Source organism: Anser anser, assembly GCF_964211835.1.
Source record: "Anser anser genome assembly, chromosome: 8".
In the NCBI taxonomy this organism is placed as follows: domain Eukaryota; kingdom Metazoa; phylum Chordata; class Aves; order Anseriformes; family Anatidae; genus Anser; species Anser anser.
In genome coordinates this window covers 4,427,951-4,452,715 of record NC_139728.1, presented here as the reverse complement: position 1 = coordinate 4,452,715, position 24,765 = coordinate 4,427,951, and the positions used below count along the sequence as shown (strand labels likewise).

The 24,765-nt window shown below is 36.4% G+C and overlaps 1 protein-coding gene across 2 annotated transcripts in view; it reads left to right on the top strand.

Moving 5' to 3' along the window:
- LOC310903460 (uncharacterized protein) overlaps positions 1 to 24,765 on the top strand; it is a 490,104-nt gene that overhangs the window by 47,823 nt on the left and 417,516 nt on the right. For both annotated transcript variants that reach the window (XR_014587545.1, XR_014587546.1), the window contains exon 2: positions 16,380 to 16,514. The gene's annotated coding sequence lies outside the window, so the exon portion shown is untranslated. The remainder of the gene's footprint in view (positions 1 to 16,379; positions 16,515 to 24,765) is intronic.

Genomic DNA, 24,765 nt, shown 5'->3' with positions numbered 1-24,765 from the left:
AGTGAAGCCCAAAGTCTTGGATTCTATACAGAAAGATGGTTCTTGCTTTGAAAAATTATGCTCAGAGACCAAACAGAGAATGTTACTGTTAAGCTGATAAATAGCAGAGGGCTTTGTAGGAAGGGTCCCTTTCACAGTCAGCTCATTTGAGGGTTAAAACAGTTTTGAGAAGGCTATAACTAGTAAATGCATATAAAAATAAACCGGGGATTTCATCTTCTCTTTTGTTGTTGCTTAACGTTGATTGCACTGTTCTTGAGACCGTACTTTCAACCATGTTTAACTATTGACATGAACTTTTAGCTTTTATTTATAACAAATATTTGTGAAAAATTACTGGTCTTTTGGAGGAATGCCCTCATCTTTCAATGCTACTGGTAGTTTGGTACATTGTGAGACACAATTACTCCATGTGTAGGAAAATAATAATAAAATCAGCTAGCACTTTTTCTCTGTTTTGAAACAAGTCAAATATATTTATACTTTCCTTAGCTGTAATAATGTGTGTGTATCAGTGACAGAATGTCATTATGTACTGCTTGTTAGCACATGTGGAGCCATACTATTCTAAAATCCCAGCATTGTTTTTTCACTGTGCTGTCTGACTTAACCTCTATTTCACAGCTATATATGGCTGCTAGCAAGAGACTGAACTTTAGCAGGAACAGTAAAAGCAGCTATGTGGGAAGATTGGGGTCTTCAAAAGTATTTTAAGAATTATTTTAAAGAGGTTTTGCAAAGCAAGTGTGAACTTGATAAATACTAGAAGAATACTGTTGTCAGTAGATGTACCTTTGTAATTGATGTGCTTTGCTATTCACTCTCATATCACCATGTTTTCAAAAGGGATACTTTGCTGTTGTCTCCAGTGAAGGCAGAGTTGGACAATGTATGTGTACACAAATGCTCTTGACAAATAACTCATGTTTAATTCCTCTGGAGCTTTTATTGAAGAGTGTCCCTGACACTATCAGCAAACTTCTTTTAGCTTTTTGGGATATGTCAGTTTTTCCACACAACAGCTTTGATTTGATTCTTTTTTTCACACTGGACTGAAAATAAAGCATTTCAAATGTTTTCTTGCAATAGAATTGTGTTAGAACAGATGCTCTCAAATCAGAAGCCTTGATTTTTCTCTCTTCAAAAGTTTTAAAAGATTTCTAAAACTTTTCTGCTAAAAATGTTGTGGAAAACAAAACATTTTCATTAAAGCTTTGGTTTCAAGGAAAGGCCATAATGTCAGCTTCTATGAATTTTCCAAACCATTCAAAAGCTTTGCTGGAACAAGTGCTTACTTCTCTGGAAGACTTAAATCGTAAGGATATAAATAGAATTTCTTTCAATGAAGATGATGCCAAAATTCATATGGAAAGGGGGAAAGTTATCTTAACAAATGATAAAATTATAATTAGTTATCACAAGAAAGTAAGAAGGTAAGTCTTAGCAGGAGGATGTTCTATTGCTTAGTTCAGTGTTACCCAAATTATTCACTAAACTTGAATCAAATAGTTATCAATATCTAGCTGAGCAACTTGTTTCTCTAAATTTCTGGATATTGAAACAGTTTTTAACATTGAGAGTAGTACGTGACTCAACATATGATCAGGAAGGCTGCCTGTAGCCAAACGCATCCTTTCTTTTTGGATTCACATCTTTAAATAAATGTGCCATGCGTTTTTATGGCATGTCATTGTAAATGAATGCACGCAAGTCTGTGTTCTTTGTAGAAGACAAGACAGGAAAGATATTTGAAAACTTTCCTTCCTGTTTCAAAGTCGCATAAAATTCATAGAAAAAAGCAACACTCATTAATGTCTTAAATACTTATTTTTTTCCCTTTAAAATGGTAGCTTGGCGTTAGTATCTCCTGAAATAGATCTTAATTCTTCATTATACTTGTAATCATGTAAATTTTAGAATACTGTTGTTATGTATAAATAGTCATTTCCATATATGAAAGTATTAAGGTACATAGATGTCAGATTAGCATACTGCAGTGAATCACAGCTGAGAAAAACAACAGTGTAGCACAATGTGTTTTTAACGGGAAATGGGCAACCAGAGCTGCTGTGGACTGAAAGGACAGCTGGCATGACAGCATTTGACATCCTGTGTGTAATTGGTTTTGAATGCTTGACAGATTTTTATAATGGTACAGAGGCACTTAGGCCAGCAGGTAACTGTTGGGAATAGATTGAGTGGTGGTGAGCCCGTCTTCATATTACTCTTACTTGGAATCCTTTAGGCACACTTGACATCAAAGATGTGTTCTCTTTTAACTTCAAGCGTTTGTCAAGTGTTACACCCTTTTCATCAAATTCCAGAAAAGCAGAACAACTTTAAACACCCGTATGTTATTTAATTTAAGTGATCATTGTTAAAGATGAAATTTAACGTGCAGTTATATATATAGTAGGGGTGGGAAACAGAGTATTGGCTGAGCTACCAGCCTTCAGATTTTATGTTCAAATTATTTTTGCTGGCAAACCCTGAGCAGAGAATCACTTGTGAAATTGATGTCAGAATTAGATCAACCAGCCCAACAATTACAGTCAGGGACGAGACAAGCTGTCTCCGTCTGTTGGAAGCAGTAATGTTTTTATTTTGTAATGTGTTAAGTGAGCTGATCAAAATAATGCAACAATTGTTAGAGTGCTACTGGTTTTGGTTTTCTTTTTGTGGTCGGTGATTGCAAGTTGTCAAATAGAAGATAATTAAATCTCTGAATCAGCTTGATTGTTTCATGTTTGCTCTTTCTGTTTATTTTTTTATTTCTTTGCTGCTGATTGAATGAAAGAAGCAAGGGCCCACTACCAGGATTTTAGGAAAAGATTTAGAGGAATCAGATACCTTCATTCTGAGATATTGCATTTATAACATTGTAAAGGAGCTTGCCTTACAAATAGTTGTACATAATACAGTCTCTGGAAAATCAGACTACTTTGAATCAAGCATCCAAATACTGAGGAATCAAAAATGACCGGTTGCTGTAAAATGCCTCCAAAATTTTGATGTTTAAATTGGTCAAAAATATTTTGTTCTTCGGGGATCTCTCTATATATATTTAGCTCAGTCATTATTTGCTGCTAAAGGTTTGGCATTTCACGTGAAGTCCACAAAGACTTTTTGAACTGGGGACAATAAAATATCTCACTTAATACACTCACTGTAAATATACAAAGCAAGTGCTATGTTAAAATTAATAGACTGTGCCAAGCAGTGTTCATAATATTTTATTAATGGCTGTGAATTGGATCTAGAAAATTTTACAGTGGTTGGACTGACCATTCATCCAAAATATATAGGCACTTAATTGTGTCTAAGCAGCTGTCAATTTTGTATGCCCTTAAGATGTCCCTTTCTCACTTGGCTGATCACATCATGTTTGGGGACTCCAAAATGTTCAGACTTGAATCAGAAGGGAAATTTTTGCTTGTGACAAAGCTACAGTGGTTTAACTATTCTGGTGCATGTCTGTATCTTTGTAGTTGTAAGAAAAAATATTCAAAGTTACAGGAAAGGGCAAGCACGGTTGAAGTAAACTTTCATAAAAATCCAAATATTTTTGCAGTATTTTGTCTACTTATACTGTAATTTTCTCCATAATAAGATGCTTAGGTGATGGGCCATTTTGATAACTGTTGAGAAGTCTTCCAAACTGAAAGAGCATGATGAACCATGCTCCTTAAAACTCTTAATTTTGTCAGAGATATTTTTAAGAAAACCACAAAAGGAATGGCCACTGGTGACCAGAATTTTCACAGGAATAGAAGTTAGTAGCCTTGGTGTTTTATTTAACCCATTTCCTCAAATAATGGCAAGTCTTGGTTACCCAAATCCCTTCAGTTGTACCAACTGTTCATTTTCTGTTATAAAGATCTGTGTAGCGTTTGTCAGAATAAATATGCAATGCACTCTGTCTTATAGGCATTTGTAATTATTTGTGTAACACAGTTAAAAATAAATAAATTAATTAAAGACACAAAAACTTGCTTGAGAGGAACATCTGGGTTGATCCTACAAAACATTTTGGCATGGCAAAACCAAAATGTGGTATGGTTCGGATGATAACTGCTCAAGTAATTAGTAAAGTTTCTACAGTTACAGATTTTTTTTGTTGTTTTTACCTGTTCAAAATACATTAGTTTAGAATTCATAAATGGTTACTTAAGTGAGGTAGTTAGTCTTTTGAACTCTGTAGTCATTGTCTTGTAAAGATTGCTTGGATACTGAAGGCTTCTTAACCCACTAGCGGGAAATATTTTATTGCCATTAGGTATTTTATTTGTTTATTTTTACAAATGTCAGAAAATTGATTTTAAATTTTGTCTTTAAACCTGATAATTAAAATATGTACTTTTTGCTGTTATTTAGAAATTAATTTCATGGTAATTTATGTTCGTTAAAAGGATCATTCATTATGTTCATTTCTCAGCTGAAATATTGCCATAAAATCTAAAAATCTTCATGACTTGCTTGGATATTTATTAAAGAAATTCTGTACTTGAGACACCCACTAATCTCCTTTGGTTTAATAATTCCATTGTGCTTGCATAAGAACTTGGTTGGAGACAGCCCTATGACTCCAGATGAGGGAGGTAGCACACTGGTTAGGTCTAAGAGACAATCCATAGAAATTTAGGATTAGCCTATGGAAGATTAGCCTAAAATAGCATAAAATAGTATTTACCACTAAAAGAAGGACAAATAACCATGTCATCCTCCATTAAAATATAAAAGATTGATTTTTTTTTTTGGCGCAAATAACCTTTTTGTGTGTGTGTGTGTGTGTGTGTTTTGTTTTTAACTGTGTAATTTCATGGTTGTATTTTTTTGGTTTTATTTTTATTTATTTGTTTTGCTTTCCTCAAAATACAGGAGTATGTTACTGTTAATTGTAAAGAACAAAAGCTAAGACCTACTTCTCTGCCATTTAAAATTAGGAAAATCATATGAAGGGAGACACTGTCTCTTGCATTAAAATGTGACAGTGAAAATCTGAATTATGAAGGAGGGCCAGTTCCCACTGAAGCCTATCTAAGCAGAATTTAGCATACCTGTCAAAGGCCATTTCATTTTCAGGAGCATTATACACCTGCTGCCTCCAAAAAGATAATCTCTAAAAACCAGTGTGTATTAATGTTTGACTTACACGTTCAAAACTTCTATCCTGTCCTAACCATGACACCGATTTAAATATACTGGCTTCTACCAATATTGCAGCTGTGCATTTTGGAAGATGAATGTAGCTTGTCTAGATATACAGCTGCAAAATTTCTTTGAAACAAAATATGATGTTTTAGATCTTCCCTGAGGTATTTTTCTGTTATCACAAAACTGAGATAAAGATGATTTAGATCTGATTTAGTGAACTGAGTTTATCTCAGTATAAATATCTCAATATAAATTAGGGTATAACTTTAAAAGATTTGAATACCCCAGTGTTGATGGGAAACGCTTGCATGTAGTCCTTTACATAATGACGTGTGATTGTATTTTGTCCAGCTATAGACAATACTTTACTTTTTTTTTTTTTTTTTTAAGGGGAAACTTTGAGTGCTGGTTTATGGGAAGCACTTCAGACTTCAGATAACTTTTCCTCTGAATGCTGTTGTGACAGATTTATACTTCTGCTGTTCCAGATACGCAGTCAAATTACCTATTTTACCAAATGGTTTATAGCTATCATATATGGCCCAAAGTAGGAGCTGAATCCCTTTACAGCAGTTGAGAATATGTCCAATAAATCCTGACTGAAGTCAGGTACTCCCATATAGTTCCTTCCTGGTATTTGTCAGTCCTGCAGCCCTGGTAGGGGTGGAAGCGATTTCTTGTGGCTCACGACAGGGGCCTGTGAGGTGCGGGGACAGCCGGTGCCCGGGCCTGGGCCTGGGCCTGCTCTGTCGTGCTGCTGCTGTTAGCTGGCAGAGCTGGAAACGATCCCTGCTTCATAATAGATTGGCTCTTCTGCCCCTTTTCCAGAATCTTTGTGGTAATTTAAAAAGTCTTCTTACACTTCTTTCTCTTTGGTGTCAGAAAAGGAAAAACCTGGTGTTAAGCCACATAACCCAGACTCTGTCCCATCTACATGAATGTATACAACACAGATTGGCAGTATCAGTTAATTTTGCTCTTTTCTACCTTCTACGCATTATGTCGATTTTATGTTTTTCTAAAAGGCAGGCAGTCCTCAGTGCTGCCCAGGCTCTAGTATTTCTGTGGTTTGTACGTAAACAATATTTATAGCTGTATCCATGAATATGGTTATTTTTAATTGGTGTAGATGTTCTGCTGACTAACCCTTGATCTGAGTTAGAAATCTTTTGAAGTAGTTGGAGGGAATTTACTGCAATGGTATCAGTTGCTGTATCAGTGCAATGGTTACTTTCCATATCAGAACTATTCCCTACCAGAGTGGCCTTACATGGCTCCAGTTTCAGAATGATTTACTTCACATCGTTACAACACAGTCATTACCGTTTGAGGAAATATGCATTTCTGCCATGCCAGATGGTAATGGATATTGACGGCTTTTTCAGTGAAAAAGACAGGAAGCTTCTAAGTTCCTTTTTTTATACAAGTCATGCTTTCCCACTCAACTTTTTTCCCACCTGCCAGCGAAGAAAGATTTTTCAGAAGTTTCCCCTTATCTTTCACCAAAAGAAGTAGCCATATTTTAGTGAAAGTTTAGTATAATGGAAACTTCGCCTTCCTTTTGTGTCTGAAGATTTAAAAATCTCTCTGAACATTCTTTGGAAAAAAGCCTTGGATTTTTGTTTTTATCACGAGCCCAGAGCTGGCACCCAGCTGGTGCCTGTGGGCAGCCAGCAGGAGCGACTGTACCAGCGCAGGCTCCTGCACCAGCTGCAGTGTGGCAGAGCTACTCTGTAAGCTGTTGCTTGCTCACTGTTAGGTGCAGCATGAGAAATCGCAGGCTCTACAAGCTTGGCTAGTATGTAGTAGGATTTTACAATTTACACTAGAGCTTGCTGCTGTTACTGTAATTAAGGCAAATCCTCAATGGGGAGAATGCCCTAGATTTGCACATACTAACTGAAGAGAATGCTCTTTCTTAGTACGTCTCTGGTAACCTTATTGCATCTTTTTCCTATTCAGTCTTTAAATTTCAGTTTTGACAATGAAATCTTACCCAAAGTGAATTAGAGGCCTGTTTTTCAGGATAGTTATGCTGTCAGTGCTGTTTATTAGACTAGATTAAAGGAAGTCTAACCACCTTTGGTGTCTAGATCAATTAGTTATTTACAACTACAAGCACATTTCACCTATGTACCAATCAAATAGAATATTCGATTTATTATCACAAGTAACTGTTGTTTAATATCAACATGTGTAGGGACTAATTTGCTTTTGAAAGAGCTTAGCTCTACTACTGTTATAAATGAGCTTCAAGTGTAAAGCGGCAATAGGAGAGTTTCTACAATGTAGTTTTTATTCTGAGAGAACAAATAGATTTGTGTTTGTTCCCAGAAAGCACTGGATAGGAAAATGTACTGCCTATTTGAGCAATAAATGTTGGTTCTGTATACTATAAGTGCTCAAAAATCCAGATATATTTGGAAAAGTGGCTGTAATGCTGAAATAAGAATTCTAGGGGCTGACTGGGGTCTTCAAGCAACGTTTGAGTTCAGTGATGTACATTATCTACTTGCTTTTCTTTAAAGAACAAATGTAGTCATGCTTTGGGTCTTACAGAATGTGTCAAAATCTCCTCCTTAGGGGAAATCTTACAATGGGCAACAGAGAAGAATAAACATACTGGGTTTTACTAGAATAACCCGATGTGTTACAGTACAAAAGAGGGATTTTTTGGTTTGTTTAAAATTTGATTGAAAACAAAATCACTGAAAACAATTCTTGATCAGATTTTAAATAAGTTAGGAAACATATCTTATTATGTAAAGTAATCTGGAAAAAAGTCAGATGGTAAGAAAGGATCTTGAGCAAACAGAAAACAAAAATATTTCTACCAGCCTAAAATGATCATCAGAAATCAAAGTAATGATGACAAGTGGTATTGATTTCATTTTTAGTCCTTTTCCAAAATATTCTGTATTTCCATCCTCTCATAGAAACTGAATCCTCATTGTATTTTTTTTTTTTAACAGTATAACTCAGCTGACTGATTAAGCTTCCAGTAGCTTTGTCCCCATTCTTACGAGCTGTGGTAACTCCAGAGAAATCAAAAGATCTGTTTCATTTACGAGTGTAATGCTGCTAAGTTCTGTGGAGAAAGATTGATGCAAGATTGATATCATTAGAGAGGCGAATGAGGCTATGGAAGTTAAACCACCATGTTAATCTATTTAAAGCAAACTTTTCTAGCACGGGAAACTTTCACACTAAAAACAAACAAAAGCTAGAACCCAAGCCACAGAGCTAGCAAATGGGATGGCAATTATGAGTTTGTGAATCAGTGGTCTTAACTCCTTCAATCCAGTAATCTTACAGTTGTTCATGTCAGTGTTTATCCTTTCATATCCTTCTCTACACATACAACGCAGAGGCTAAAGTATCTATGGCACACTGTAAGAGTGGCTTTGCAGGTAATGCTTTAGATAAAGTAGCAATTCTCAGTAACCACATTTGATCAGCAATCAATAATACTTGCTCTTGTACATTATGATTATTCCATTTATTTCGGTCTATTAATTGCTCATAAGTACTTTATTTAAATATCGTGGTCAGTGAAAGAAAGCTAAAACTTTAATGGGAATTCTCTTGTCATTATGTTGTCAGTCTGGGTTATTGTTGCCATTATGTGAGACAAACATGCTTTTAAGATATCTCCTAATCAAGGGTATCACTACCATAGTAATGCCTGTAGAAAATAGATTCTACTTCTATACTAGGGTTATATGATACTGCTAATGAGACTTATCAGGTATTGTTTGTCATGGAAAGCAGAGCGAGATTCTTGTGTGGAGTGACGCTGTAAGAGCGGTGCCCTATTCATTGTGTGTATGGGCATGGGTTTTCTTCTCAGCTGTGAAGATGCTGTCTTGAGCAGTCAGCAAGGGCAATTGTCCTAGCTTCCATAGAGAGTGTAGCTGGGGAATTATTAAGATCTGTTTGCATGTTGCAGATATGAAATGCTATTTGGAACTGAATGGAAAAGTCTGGTTCTGCCGTTATCTACAACAAGATTCATAGCAGTCTCTTGTTCAATCTCTGAACTTTCTGACCATTTCTTCATGCAAATTCACTGCAGTGATCAGTCCTCCCATAGCAAAGAACAGGAAAAAAAGGCTGTTTCGTAACAGCCTTCATGACAAGGAAATTATATCTAAAGGGTTGTTGAAAAGAAGAAACAAAGCTCCTAGAACCGGTGATTTTAATTTTCCACTTGCATTTCTTGTATATTCTGATAATATAAGGTTCTATTTCTTGTAGGAATTGAATTTTAATCAGGAAAAAATTGTCCTAAGCTTTCAACATTCTTTAGTCCCTGAATTAGGAAATTGTGAAACCAGCAGTTGTACAACTGAATGGGCATATGACAGCATTGGTGGTTCTCTGAACGTACAAAGGAGCCTCACCAAAGTTAGGTGTAGGAACAGAACAATGTAATGAATGTGATCATTCCCTTTCTTAAAAGTAGATTCTTAAAATTGTTATGTAGTATTTTCTTTCTGCATCCTTCAGTGGTATTTCAAAAATAATGGATTTTATCTTGTTTTGTTTTGTTTTAAATAAAAATTAAGGAATCAAAGTGATTGGAATTGATTCTTGTTGTGTAAAGGGTTTAAGTCAAATGATACTGCATCAGAAATTGCTTCAGTGTGTATTCCTTACTCACTGCTAACAGATGGCCAGCAATTTAGAATTTCCTTTTAATGAATCCTTAACCAGTTCACTCATACTGATGGATTTGCTATCAGAAGTATTTCCTACTATGTTTGAGCATTTTCTGAGTACACTGAATTTTTATCTCTTTCTGTCCCTAAAAAATGGAATTAAATGATCCATTGAAATCAGCCAGCTGTTAGCCAGCCTCCTTTGAAACCTAAATGGCATGAGCTAATTCTTCTCTACTAATTGTTGAAGTTTGTGAGCCCACAAATCTCTTAACTGAACAGGAATCCCAGTGGGCAATATTTTAAGAAGTAACCAGCATGAATGCCAGCTGTGTTTCTTTTCCTGTCATTAGGAGCTAGCACTGCTGCAGTTGGCTTTGTGGTAGAGCATACACAAAACTGTTTGATTCTTTAGAAACATTTGCAGCTTTAACATATTTAATTAAATTCTTCAGTCTCCCCAAAGAAGGTCCCTAATTACCCAATATGTGGGTAGACCTCCCCATAGCAATCTCTGAAAGAACTGTGTCTCACGGTAGTCCATTAAGTAAGTGCTCTAATAAAGGTTTTCAAATGACTTGCAGAAACGGAAAGAGATGCTTGACCCCCATTTAAACTGGATGAAAGATCTTGGTTATTTGTGTTGTGCATTTGTTGAAATAACCTTATTTACCTTTGAATATGATCAACAATACTGCAGTGACCATGATTGGAATAAAAGATTCAGTAGGCTTTGAATTTGAGAAGCCCCCTAACCTTGGTAGGAGAAATGTTTGTGAAATGTGAGCAAGGATCTTCTCAACTTCACTTCTGCCTTCGCTGTATTCTGAGTATAGTAGGCTAATTTTGTTTTGACCATATTCTTCTCTATTTGTCTGTAGGTTCCTGATATGCATTACACTTGTATTTATTCCACATGTTCCCTTTTTCTGCCTCTGCCCTGTACAATTAAATTCCCTCTTCTTCTGCTATATCTAATCCAGAGAAGTAGTTGCTTGCTCTATTTTCCTATTATTTATCCCTGTGATTTTTCAACTATTAGAGCTTTTCGGCTTGGTTGCAAGAAAAATATGTTTTACCTAACCTAAGTTTGTCTCTCTGCTCCTATCCTAAAATGGCTTTTACCATTTACATTGAGGTAGTTAAATAAATAAAGTGTAGTGGTGAAAGTTAGGATCCCTCCGGTTACTGTGGTTGTTCTCAGGGTCTGCACACTTCTTTGTAATCTTGAATGCCAAGGCTTTGGCCAGAGATTACAGTGTGTTCATACAGATCTGAGGATGAGCAGAATTCTTCTCTGTGGACGAGTAAGGTCTTATTTTTTTCTTAAAGCAAGCTTTATAACTTCATTACTCCTTAGAACAACTCCATTTCTGCTTTATCAGTTTTTCTTCTATCTTCAAGTGTAGTAAATTAATTTATTTCATTATCATCTTTTTTTATCTTTCTTGTATATTAAAATGGTGAAGAATTCCAGGACACTTTATCAAGTAAACGATCAAATCAGTGGTGATAAACTTGACTGAAAGAAGTTTCTTCCCTTTAGGTTCTGGCATGGTGGCCTTCACTATGGTACAGATTGTACCAAAGTTTGTTAGAGTTACGCTTCTAATTGCTAGGCTTCAAATGAAGCCTTCACAGGACTCAGTGAGCCTCAGGCAGCTGGAAAAAACTGAAGACCTCAAACACTGAAGAAGATCTGACATGCGATATTAGTAAGATTTATTAATCTCTGGTAATGAAAAAATAACTGCAATCTTCTACACTAAAAACAGTTTAAAGGGAAATTCAGAACAATAGAGCGCTTTTTTTTTTAAAAAAAAAAAGAAGAAAATTGCTTTTTGCTAAGAATATCCACTTTCAAACATGTAATGAAAGCAGGATACTGTTGAGTGAAAAATGTGAAAATATGGAGACCTATCATGTTTAGATCATAGTAGTATTTCATGAGAAATGATTATAAGCCTCCAAATTAATAACTTATTCAGTAATTGAAGGCAAATTAAATGCAAATGAAACTCCTCAAACGAACACATAATGCTTACTGCATTGAGGTTTCAGAACACATTTCTGACGCTGAGTAGAAAAAAATCAAACATGCGTTGAAGGCACAGTACATTTGCAAATGTCATCATCCATTTCTTTTTATGCTTTCCTGGTTTGTATTCTTTGTTTTGCAAATATGGTAATTGAAATGCAATTGTATTAAAATTGGAAGAAGTCATCAAAATTCACCCAGCAAGCACACACTTCTACCAAAGTTATTTGGCTCAAAAATGTACAAGGGATTTGGAATTTTAAGCTACTGGTTTTAAAGCTTTATTGTGTTGCTTTTATATGATCTACTGTGGCATGAATGAGATCAGAAATATTGACACAGTTGTATGGGGCTGTGAAAAAAATACATGTAGCTAAGTATTTTTAAGCAGGTCACCAGCTAATTTCTCTTGGTAAAACAAATGGTTTGCTGCATATACTGAGGCCTTAAACTTTGGTGAATTGTGTCCTGTTTACGCATGTTAATTCTTTTTCCTTTCAGTCTTCTATTTTCAAGAGTCCTTCTACAATATTATAATAAGTTTGTCCCATGAACCAGCGCACCCAGCCAGGCATTTTAATGCAATGTTAGTCATGACTTTGAAGTGTGGGTAATCTATGCCACCATGATTTGCGGGTAAAGAAAATGCAAATATCACCCCGTGACTTGCTCCAATGACTGACAATCTCAAATTCTAAATCTTAGTTCATCATGTGCTTTCTTCAAAAAAGTCCCTATCTCAGATGACATAGGAACACAAATGCTATTGAATTTCCATGAAATTACATGATCTCATGGGGAGTGTATATTTTATATAAAGTGTCTACGTAGTAGAAATATTGATTGCCATAATTGTTGTACTTAATCATATTTGACTATAAAGTAAAATGCCAGCAGATGTGGTCAGACTCTCAGCTGATACAGCTGAGGAAATACTGTGAATCAGTAGAGCTGTATTGTTTTGCTCAGGAGAACTTGGTAGAAAGAACTGTAGATGTTGATGCGATTTTTAATCTGTATTTACCAATCTATTCAAAAGTGTTTTTTTTTTTTTTTTTTTCCAAGTGACGTGGGTTTCAGCAAGCATCAGTGTTTTGTAAATGAGATGGTTTCAGGTGTTACGTACCCAATGGTACTTTAAGACTTAAAATAGTATTCATAACAAATTCCCTCGTTAAGTGTGCCAGCTGAATCAACATTAACCATTAAACCTTTGCCAGGCAAACCAGGTGTCAACCACAAACGAGGAAAAAGTTTGATGCTGTGCAAGCTACATGCAGGAGGAGATAAGCTCTCTGCATTGGCAAATACAGTGCTTGCACAACCACAGGCTAATGGGTTTCAAGAATTTGAGTTAGGTCCCCATCTGACTGGTTGCTTTCGATAGTGTCTTCACTTTTTTGACTCTAGTCTTTAGAGTTCCCTTTATGTACATGTCTCTTTCTTAATAAGCCTGTGTGTATGTGGCTTTTAAAAATAGCTTCTATTGCTGTGAAATTATGGAAACTAAATCCAGCTGGCTTTTCAGTCTCTATGGGTGGAAATCACTAAAATACCTAAAGGTTGCAGGTCACAGTTCTGCAGTAGGTGAAGGTTTTTCTGAGTCACCGTGGGTGAATCAATTTTCCAGCATGGTGGGTCACAATCTGTCCATGATTCTGCTATCTTTGGAGATGCTCTCATTCAACTGAGATGTAAATGTGACGGGAGTTTAGTGAAAGGTTTAATGCACGGTTATCCCCCCATCCCTCCCCCCCCCCCCTTGTTTTAGGGCATATATAAAATGGCTAGAGCTGTTCGTAAATAAATTTATTTAAATATACAAATTCATGAGACTTGTTCTATCTAGTATTAACTGCAAAAGTTGAATGCTTTCACTTATGCCTATTCTTAATATTACAGTTTTGTTTCGAAATGTGTTTTAAGGGATAAATTATATAAAATGGTCTAGATTGGGTCTGTAGATGCAATTCATTTCAGCAAAATTCCATTTCAGGTCTAGTTGAATCCATAACTTTTCCTTATCATTGTCAGGTTGATCAATACATTATTCATTTTTCAGCACTGAAGCCAAAGTTCAAACCAGTAGCATTTAAGATCCCTAAATAGTCAAAAGTGTGCACCTGGCTTTATTTTTGACATTTCAAGTCCTGTTTTGCAGATACGCTGATATTCATGAAACTGTCAAACTTCGATCAAACCACTTAATCCAATTTAAAGATTTTAATATTCTTGTCTAACCTTCAACTTGAGATAACCACTGGTGATGGTTTCAGAGAGAGGGAGTGATAGCATATCTGGGGGAAACGCCATATGTGAGAATTTGCAGCTATTACCATTTAAATAGCCTGTGTCAACCTAAACAATACACAAGGGTTTGGATGACAATTTTTGTGGGAATTTGATTCCAAGGAACCTTACACTATGATAAGTACATGATCCAAACAGACATATTATGGAGATATTCTGAACTGGGGGCAAACATAGGTCTCAAGCAAGGGATGATGAGCAAAACTGCATCCAACACAGAAGGAGCAAGAAATAGCAAATAGCTGGAAAGCACTTAAAACTCTGTCCTTTGATATGTACAACATTGTATTGTGACATTCATCGGAGAAATCTCATCATACCAAACTTCTTCCAATTTTCTGCAGTCTATTTGAAGAAGTCCACTTCTATTAGGACAAAATTTAATTGTCAAGTAGCATTTTTGTTCTAGCTGCACTAGTACAAATCAAAGAATATCTGTACAGGTCCTGCACTCTGGGTTCCTTGTTCTGTAAATATCATACATTTGCTTACAGGTACATGCCGGAATAACTTATGAAGGTTAATGTTTCAAATACAATTAGTAAAGAATTTTCCAGAATGAGGATTTGAGAAAGTTGGATTTTTTTTCTATATTGCCAGAGCAATAAAGGCTCTCACAAAAATCCTCAGTAGAATTTTATGAGAACGTCCAGAGATATGCATGTTATAAATAAACCAAAATCTAGAAAAAAATAAAGCCCAGGGAATCTCAGAGTTATAAACTTGCATTTAGGACCTTGGGCAGGAATGAAGAATGCTTCCATGCTCCTGCAGTGCTGAGGTGTGGGGAGCTGGAAGCACAGGGCTAGGGTACTGATAATTCCTAGAGAGTTAAGCAGAGGCAAACCAAGACAGAAAACGCAACTTTTGCTGCCAGAATCTGCTTTCTAGGTTGATGTGATAATACTAAGTTCATGTTAAATTATAGCTTAACTCTTTGTTGTGTAAGTGTTATGCTTCCATAATAAACACAGGCTGCCTTGGATCATCTGAAAACAGTCTTACATATTTGGTGCAGTTTGTTCATGGGGACATTTTTTATATCATCTGCTGAGTGGGTTTGCTCCCCCCCCCCCCCCTTTTTTTTTCTTTTCCAAATCTAGCTTTGAGTACTTGTGAGGAAAGAGGAAAATAGACATCAAGAGGAACTGAAATTCTTCATTGTGGGAAATGTGCCTACAAAATTTCTCTTAAAACTTTGAATACTTAATTTTTCTAACAAAAAAGATCAAGGAACATATTTTTCTAATTGTATTCATTATCTGCTAAGCACTTTAGATTCTCTATTGCTTAAAAAGATTTGTCCTCTTTTAATAAATGGATCAGAAGGGTTTGGTCAATACTAACATTTAAGATGTGGTCTCTGTTTGCAAGCTGAAAGTTTTACTTAATGTTCCAGTCACATGCAAGGTGATGCGTGGAGCAGAGCAGTACAGCCAGTCATAACATTGACCTTGCCTTCAGAACGCCATAGGACAAATGATGTGAATGATAACATTGTTATTATGTTATTATTATTAATTTCTTTAGATATACTCTAAAATGATCTGAGAATTTCCCTCATTTAGTATGTTGCCAGTTCCTTATGTAAAAAGGAACTATATACTACCACATATATACATATACTATGTATATACTACCAAACTACTACATTACCTATTTAAGTGTTCTCTATATACCTGTCGGTCCATTATCTGTCATTGAAGTACTGTCAGAAAAAAGATTCCTTACCTTTACTGTTCTTTTCCCATTTAATATTACCTATGGAGAGATGATACAAGCGGAAATTTGTGTGTGTGCATACACATGGCATGTGGGCATCTGTGTGGGCCACGACAATTAGAGATGGTTGTTCACACTGACTACTATAAACTGACTACAACTTTAAAAGCTTATTATAATGTAAAATATGCTTATGATCTTCCAACTGAAAGGTCTGACGTATGCTGATATCTTGCTAATAGATGGTGTATGGCATATGTTCCTACAAAAAAAAATGCTGTTTAAAAAATGGCAACACACACTACTGACAATGTTAAATGATGCAACCCCATCAGTTTTGAATCAAGTTAGACTTTATCATCATTTATAATTCATTTGAATTCCTCTTAAACTCTGCTTCAAGCATCACCTAGCTGTTTTTATACTGCAGAAAGATAAAATGCATAGATGTATGTTGCTGCCTACTAAATCTCTTTCATGTTTTTCACTTGCAGAAGCAGAGTACCCTGACCTTGGGAAAAGGCTATAATCTAGTGTCTTTATAGAGATGAGGAAGCAGCTCTGACAAGTAGAAGTTAAACCCTAGATGGTCTGGGACTATCTAGCCATTGCTTAATCTTCTTAATATGGTAAGACAAATCCCATTCTTCATTTTTATATTAACATATTTCAATTTTATTACAGTTTTTAACTCTTAAGCAGAGCCGTAGGAGCTTAGATAGAAATGCCAGGTGAGCACACACATTAGTTAAACAGAAGAACTACTCAGCTTGGCAAGCTCACACGTTTCAAAAAGCTTGCTTTAAATGTCTGTGAGTAAGGAAACATTAGGGCATTGAGCAAGCCCACGTAACTACTGCAGAGACAATATAATAAAGAGTATAAGATGAGAATTAATTGGTATTAAAAGTAAAGAACATTTATTCTGGGTAGGACTTGCTGTCAAGAGAGGATTCCTAAATGGGCATAGGCTTAGAAGCATCCACTTCTGATTTTTACCTGCATTATCAGCACGTTTTGTATTTTTGGGAGCAGAATATGATTATACCCAGTTGTTTCAGGAAAGGAACATACAATGTCAAGTCAAATCTTTGTGAGGTGACTGTATGTTATTACAGTCTGTTACAGTGCACAGAGACTGACCGGAGGGATTTCACTTTGAAAACTGTTTCTGGACCTGCAGCTCTCTTCTTTCCTCCATCTCTTTTTCCACTCTCCTCTCCCTCTCTAAAAATTTGTAGAATAGATATTATTCTGAATTTGAATAAATTCTCTGTCAGTGATTGTTACACATGCTGATAAACCTGTCAGCTAGTTTAGTCTTAGTTGAAGTTGGTCAGATTAGTTAATATAAATAAAATATAATTTGTATTTTTTATAACCCGTACCTTTATTGTTCAAAGAATAGTTATATATTTTTTGCTTAACTTCAGAATGTTTTAACTCCTTTTGCAAGCATAGGGACAGAGAGCCTATGGTATCTGCTTAGTGTATATTTTAGATGTCTAAAATCTGTGATTTGAGCTCTACAGTTGTCCCTGCATTTCATCTTTTGTGATTGCTGCCATTAGGATGTGTGAGGTTTTCAAGGACATTTGTCAACTTCTGAGTTCATTTCTTCAGCAAAGAATTATTTTCTTCTGTAAAACAAAGAAAATCTGCTAAATGTCCAAAATTTAATGTTTGCAAAGCTTTCGTGTGAAAATTCACACCATGAATAACATTCCGTCAGCAGTTCAAACTCTGCTCGAGTGAGTTGTTTTGGAAAGATTTCCTGTGTTTCACCAGCTCTCCAATGTGGAATGATGTTCTTATAAAGTAAGAGACTTGCAATCCGGGTTGAAACATCCCTAATTGAGATTTATATCTTCACTGTAAGGGTGACACTGAAACTTTGGGAACCTGAATTTCAAATGAAGGGTTTTCAATCTGGCTGCTTGTATACAGATCTATTCAGCATACTTGTAAAGAACTTTGGAAGGTGATGATTAATCATGAGGTACAGACTGCTGATTGATTAAATGTATTTGAATACTCAAAAGTAAAGCCAGGTCTAAAGAGGTAAAACATGGTTTTGTGAAACTAAATGACAGATGAAATTCAATTTTGGTAAATGCAAGGGAACACATGTAATTAAAGATACATTTTTTACCTAGTAGTTACTATTCAGGAGGGAGATTTTATGGTAGTTGTAATTAGTCCAATAAAACTGTTGTCTCAACACTAGTTGAAGAGGAAAACAGTTTTACAAAACATCCGGGGAAAAAAATGAGAGAAAGAATGAATGAGTACAACCCTTCTGAAATCTAGCTGACACTGTTATCTTGAATATTACAAGCAAAACTGTTAAAAGTCCCCAAAGTAACTAGAACTACAAAGAGCAAGAATAATAACTAAAAACATGGAAGAATTTCTTGTTGAGGGCTAATTAAATGGCTGTATACCATCTCCTTGGAAAAGAGAGGACTGGGGTTGTGGTCAGGGTCTAATAAATGATAAGTGCTGTAGACAAGGAAGCATTTTTTATTTGTAAATGTAAAGCAAGGATGAAGGTGTACTAAATAAAATAATCAGCAGGTTTAAAACCCAGCAGAAGAAATATCTATTTCATAAATGCATAATTAAATTTTGGAATTCCCTGTCTGATGGTATGACAGAGATCTGAAATGTGAATAGGCTCAAATGGTTTTTCATTGGTTTGTGCTGTAATGAATATGCCTGTTTGTGCATTTTAAAGAACATGCAGTCTTCAGCTACTATAATCTCTGCCCCAGGAATTCTCTAAAGTTCTATCTGAAAGGATATACTATTCTCATTTTCCTCATTTCCTATAGCATTTCTTAACAGTAGACCTTTGTTCAAACAATATATGGCAGTTCTTATGATCTTCAGACATTTGTAAACAGGATTAATTTTTTCACTATAAATGGTTTCTCTATGGAGTGTGATACTAAATTCTTGCATATGGTTGTGCTCTGATCTTGTGAAGTGCATCTGCAAAATATCCATGGTAAAATGTGTTGTGTTTGAAAACAGCAAGTTGATGGTCTATGTCTTTCTCAGTGAGTTCATGCATATGAGCTTTGCTGCACGCAGTATTTTTGGCAGTCATGGGTGATTGTAAGGACAAAACTGCAGGTGTAAATTTAGAGCCTGGGCTCTCTGCTGTTTGCTTCATTGCTGTTGTTTCTGTTCAAAAAAAGTGTTTCTGGAAATATAGTTACATCAGCTGTCATCTTGAACAACTAACTTTGTACCAACAATTTTATGTTGATTGCTATTGGGGGGGGCAAAAAAAAACAGCACAGAGCTGATCTTTTTCTGCTGGGGGTCTCATACCACTTACAGCATTCTGTCACCGAGCTGCAGGTCAGTCCAGAAGGAGCTCAAATTTGCCTTCTTATGTGCAGCCAGGTTTTTCTTTTCCTGTAAAGAAGCAATCAAAATTGTTTTTACAATACCTGTTCTGCTAGTGATTTTGGGGGTGTAACGTAGTCTGTGTTTCACTCTATGTTCCTATTAATTTTAGGGCCACTTCATTATTTTCAGGTTGTGATTTGTTATTTGCTTTTATTATTCGTAATAGGCGTTGTGTTGCTTTATGACAAATGCTACAAGTTTGTGGAAGTATGTCAGGTCTCTCAGTTTGCAGAACTGGTTTTCCTGTCAAAAGGAGTCCCAATGAATGGAGAAAAAAACAAAACAAACAAACAAAAAAAAAACAGAGGGAGAAGAAAATAAATTCTCTGTAATTTTGAAATTGCCATAGAAAATATATAGTCAGCAAATTCTACAAAGCTTTTTTTTTTGGTACAGAATGAGGAAGAAACATGTTTAAGAAATTCACAACGCACTTACAGAACCATTCTTGTTCCTTAAAGCCTCTCCTTTCTACTTTGGCCTAAATTTGACATGGCTGGCATGTCTTCCTCACAGCAAAGAGCCTGGAAAGCCAAGAGTGGTGCAGCTGGTCCCTGGCTTGCTCATTGCTGGGGGAAATCTTAATTAAAGCCTTCTTCATTATGTATTACTGTGTCCTCAGAAAGGATCAGATGCTACAATGAATATTCAGCATCAGAGGAAGCTTCAGCAAACACTGAGTAGGAAATGCAAGTTCTTTGGAGAATGGGCTGTTTTTAGGATAGATAGTGGTAGGCAGAAGTAGAGTTTTGGAAAATTTGGCCTTTGCTTTGGATTTGTCATGGCCTGGGCACTCTGCCTGTAACTACGCTCAGATCCTGGAATTTCTGCCAGTCAACTGCTATTTGATGTGATGACATCCAGACACACTTCTCACCAAGTCCCACCGGGGTCCTTGTTGCTCTATGCACCAAGATTTAAACCAGATTAAAAAGCAACCATGAGAACCACATCATGAACAGAATACTTAATATCTGAGAAGCACATGCTGGGCTCTCACAAGTCACAGAAAATTTTGTCATGATGCAAGTGATGGAAGAGCCAACGGATATCAGCTGAGACTGGGAACGAGCAGGTGATGCAAACATAGGACAGCTTCCTTGAAACACTGTACCTCCACTGATAGATGAAGTGAAATGTTGCATTAAGTCAAGAAGAGCATTTTGCAATATTACAATTGTGTTATTTCAATCTGTGAAAAATCTGCTTAACATTAATTTATAATTTTAATTTTTCCCAATGGGAACATGGAAAGTATTGGTAAAACTATTCCCTAGCATAGAGTACTGAAAATGCACATCTTAGTATTGTCTTAATAGAGAAATTCTTCCATGCTCAACATAGTAGCTGGTAGTTTGAGGTTAAAAAAAAAAAAAAAAAGGCTCTTCATTCAAACGAAGATTCTTTCCCCTTGCATATGCCTTGTAGGCTTCTCACTCTGAGGGTGAAGAGCTTCCAAAAAAATGTTTTATAATTTATGGGAGGAGTGTTATTGGGTTTACATGGCAAGGGTTTGGTAGCAGGGGGCTGCAGGGGTGGCCGCTTTGAGCACAGCCCAGCAGTTGCCCCATGTCAGAGAGGAGCCAGCTCCAGACAGCTCCAAAGGGTCCCGGTGCTGGCCAGAGCCGAGCCATGAGTGACACTGGTTGGGCCTCTGGGAGAGCACGTGCTGTTATGACACTGAGCTATGGATCAGCAAACTCAAGAGGATTGGAGAGAGAAAATAGTCATATTTTTGATCTTCTCAGTTCTGAATTCTCAAAGTTATGCTTTCAGCTTGGCGGTGCATTAAAATATACTTTTTCCCTTTCTTCTTGAAAATGTTTGCACTTTTTGAAAATGTATGTCTGCCCAGATCTTGCTTATTCTCAATATTTCCAAGGTCAGGCTAACAGCAACATTCAAGGACTCAAGAATCAGATTCTGATTCAAGCCTCAGTGGTGTAAAACTATGGTAAGACATGCCATTTCAGTGGTGTCACTTTGAATGTGTTTTTGAGAACAGAACATACTTTTATTATTACACTGAACACATTTTAGTATGTTTAAGAAAAAATAGAAAAAAAGAAAAAGGGGAAAAAAAAGGTTCAGCCTACTTTAGACCCATCATTTAAGCCAAAAATCATTAAAAAGAAAATCCGCAGAAGAAATCCTGTTGGCATTTCAGGCACAGACTGTAACTGAAAAATGCTTTTATATACAGATTCATACCACTATTTCTGTCCAGCAGGTGACTTTCTACATTAAAAGGTTTGTAGAAGTAGAGATTGTAAGAGGATGAACAACCTTGATAAAACGCTTTGATTCTTATCTTTGAAATTTTTTCCCTATTACATTTGCCTTAGCTGCTGCCGCTGCGGTTAAGGGGATGTCAATGCTCCCATTGTAAACTCCTTTCACAGTGTTTTATGACTTCATGGTAAAAAACAGCTTTTGTCTGAAATACAGCAGTGGTGGGGTTTTTTTTGGTAGTTGTTTTTGTTTTTTTTTAAATAACTCTTTGTTCAGTTAAATAGGGAATGCTAACTTGAAAAAACATTTATTGTAAATGAAAGAGCAATCTTCAGCTAAGTAATATCACCTCAGATTAATAAAAATGACAGTATTTAAAAAATCCAATTTTGTTTTCACAGTTAAGGTTGTTTGTTTGATTACCCTTTTTGCATTGCACTTTGCTTAGACAGGGAAAATCGATGAAGTTAGTTTCAGTGTGCTGGTAATCATTTTCACTCTCAGGTTGTTAGTACCACAATATTTAAGATGCAATAGCTGCAAGGTAAGTTTGATGAAAAACAACTGCATGTATTGGAATTTTCTGAAGAGTTCTGATGTTTTATCTGTTTTTTTGTTTTGTTTTGTTTTGTTTTGTTTTTTTGGTTGCATCAGTGTGTCACAACCCAGCAGCGTTCACCTGCTCAGTTCTGATTTCTACCCTCCTGTGAGTCTTGCTGCAGAGCCTAACCTTCGAAGATGCTATCTGCAGTTGTTTGCATTCTCCCGGTTCTGAGGGGCTGTTTTCACAAACCAGAGCTGGAAGATAAATGACGAGGGAATTCAGAAGCGTGAGCTCCTTTCCCTGCCCTCTTTGTTTTCTTTCTTTGCAAGCCTGGCCTTTGCCTTTCTTGTTGTGGGTTTACATGACAGCGCACCTGGCTTGTTGGTGGAGTTTTGGGTTTGGGGTTTATGTTTTAAGCAGTGGCTTTGCCTTCATGTAGGTTGGAATGGAAATGTCAGTCACTTCTGTCACAGCAGCCTCAGTGCTGTAACAAATAACCTTCTGGGCAGAGGTGTGAGTTCAATGTTAACTGGTTTTATTTGGGATACTTATAAGAGACTGGTGATGCTTCCCTTTAATTCTTGGGGCTTTGAAAGAGCTTTTGTCAATGGCTGCATGGCTAATTGAGGTATCAGGTTGTACAAGCTATTTCTCTTTTATCTGTGCTGTAAGAATTTAGGACTCAGGAAAAGACCCCAAATGAGGGGAGCAAAGGCAGTTTGGGGCAACCTGATACAGCTGTGTTTTGGAACAGGTGAGCACACAGAGGGTTTGGTCTTGCACTTATAGTGGAGAAACTGATACTTTTTTCCTCTCCTTGGTCAAAGTACAGAAGAAGGAAGGACCAGGTTTACTCTTTCTTTAGTAAGTACACTGTAGGTCAGGTCTTCAATTTCTTGTGCCAACGTTGGTTATTTGCTTCTATGTCCCTGTTTATGCAAGGTATGTGCTGTGAAATACAAGAACAAGTGCTTAGTAATTTGTTACTAATTATTTTGTTCTTGGCTATGTTGTTTTCCCATTTCTTACCAAACAGAAATAACAACTATTGTGCAATTCTGTTAAGATGGTTACACTGAAGTTATTGAATACCATTCTTTTTGGAGAAGGCCCTATCAAAGGGTAACAGCGGTAGTGTAAGGAATAGTCTGCAGACACTTACAAAGAAAGGATCTAATACAGCATGAAAATTGTGCCACTGCTGTTGTTTGCAAACAGGAACCAGTAGATCTGATTGTGAAGTGTCTTTAAATGTCTTTAAGAAGAGATTTTCAAAATGCTTATCAGTTTATTGTAACCTACCTTCATTTGAAACTTGTAGGCTGAATATATTGCTTTTGTAATTCAAAACACTAGGCAAAATTGTTTTATTTTGTATTAGGAATTATTGCATTAATTTCAGAACCATACAAAAATGATATGAAAGCTTTAACTAGAAAAGGTTTAGATTTGTGATGCAAATGAATTCATGGAAATGATCCACTCACAGCAGATGAATAATGGAGCTAAGTTATTGGAAAGTAAAGATAATAACAGTATCTCTGGGATCTCATTGTTCAAGAATTGCCTATAAATATGGTGCATTATTGCTCAAGCATTGCCAGGTCATCTCCATATTGCTCAAATTTATGTGAAAGACTTTTCAATATCTGTGGAGAAAGAGTTTTGAGGAGCTGGCTATTTTGACTTTTGATTGTTCATGTTGGCCACGTACAATGCAAATTGAAAGAAATCGGAGTTTCATTGCTAGAGTCGAGTGACATGGTTATCTAAAACTGAGTTTGAGACTGTAGTTCTTTGTTCTTTACACTGTTCATTCCCTTCAAATGTATCATAAATAATCAGCAAATTTAATTCAACTGTGAAATGGAGAAAGAGAAAGAGAAGCCTCCTTTTTACTTAGCCTCAGCAATCCCCAACACCCTCCTGACCTCTTGGTATTACTTATGTGAAAACTCATTTACAAACCCTGCTCTGTCCCCGGTGTTTTTGAAGCAAAGGTTCAAGAGTCTGTTTGGTCCTACTAAGTACAATCAGGAGGGACCACGATAGTAGCCAGTAGTGAGAGTCTCAAAATATAGGGGTTGTCTCTCCTTGCACTCCCTCTGAAGAGGAACAGCTGGGGCACTGTCCCTCTTCCAATGAGTGCTTTGTGAAAAATATGTTATAGTAGAGGTTGAAATGATCATATGCACAGATAAATGCCCTGACCACTTTCCCTTCTTGTAGTCCATATGCTCTAAATTTCTCTTTGTTGCACAGTGGTATGACTGCAATACAATTATCTCCAGCCAGGGCAGGATATTACTAGGTAGCCACAACTTTTTCCTCATAAGAGATGCAGGAGTAAATCCTTCAGCAGAGAAAAGCAAGCAAACAAAGAAACAAAAACCCACCTTTTAATTTTCCACACTCATCTATTTGATCATTTTAACTATACAGGTATTGACCAGCAGTGCGCTTGATAAACGTTTTTCTCCTCATCAGCAGTGCTTTTAAAGAAAAGCATAAGTTTTGCTTCGTTTTTCAGAGATAGGCTGCCTTCAGGGAGGGACTTCAGGCTGTAAGCTGCAAATGAAGCCTCTCCTCAAACATCAGTAAAGTGCAGTTGAGGACCCACATGATCATAGCCTTTTGCCAGGTTTCTCACATCAACTGCAGGCAGCTCTGTTCATTGTGCTGCA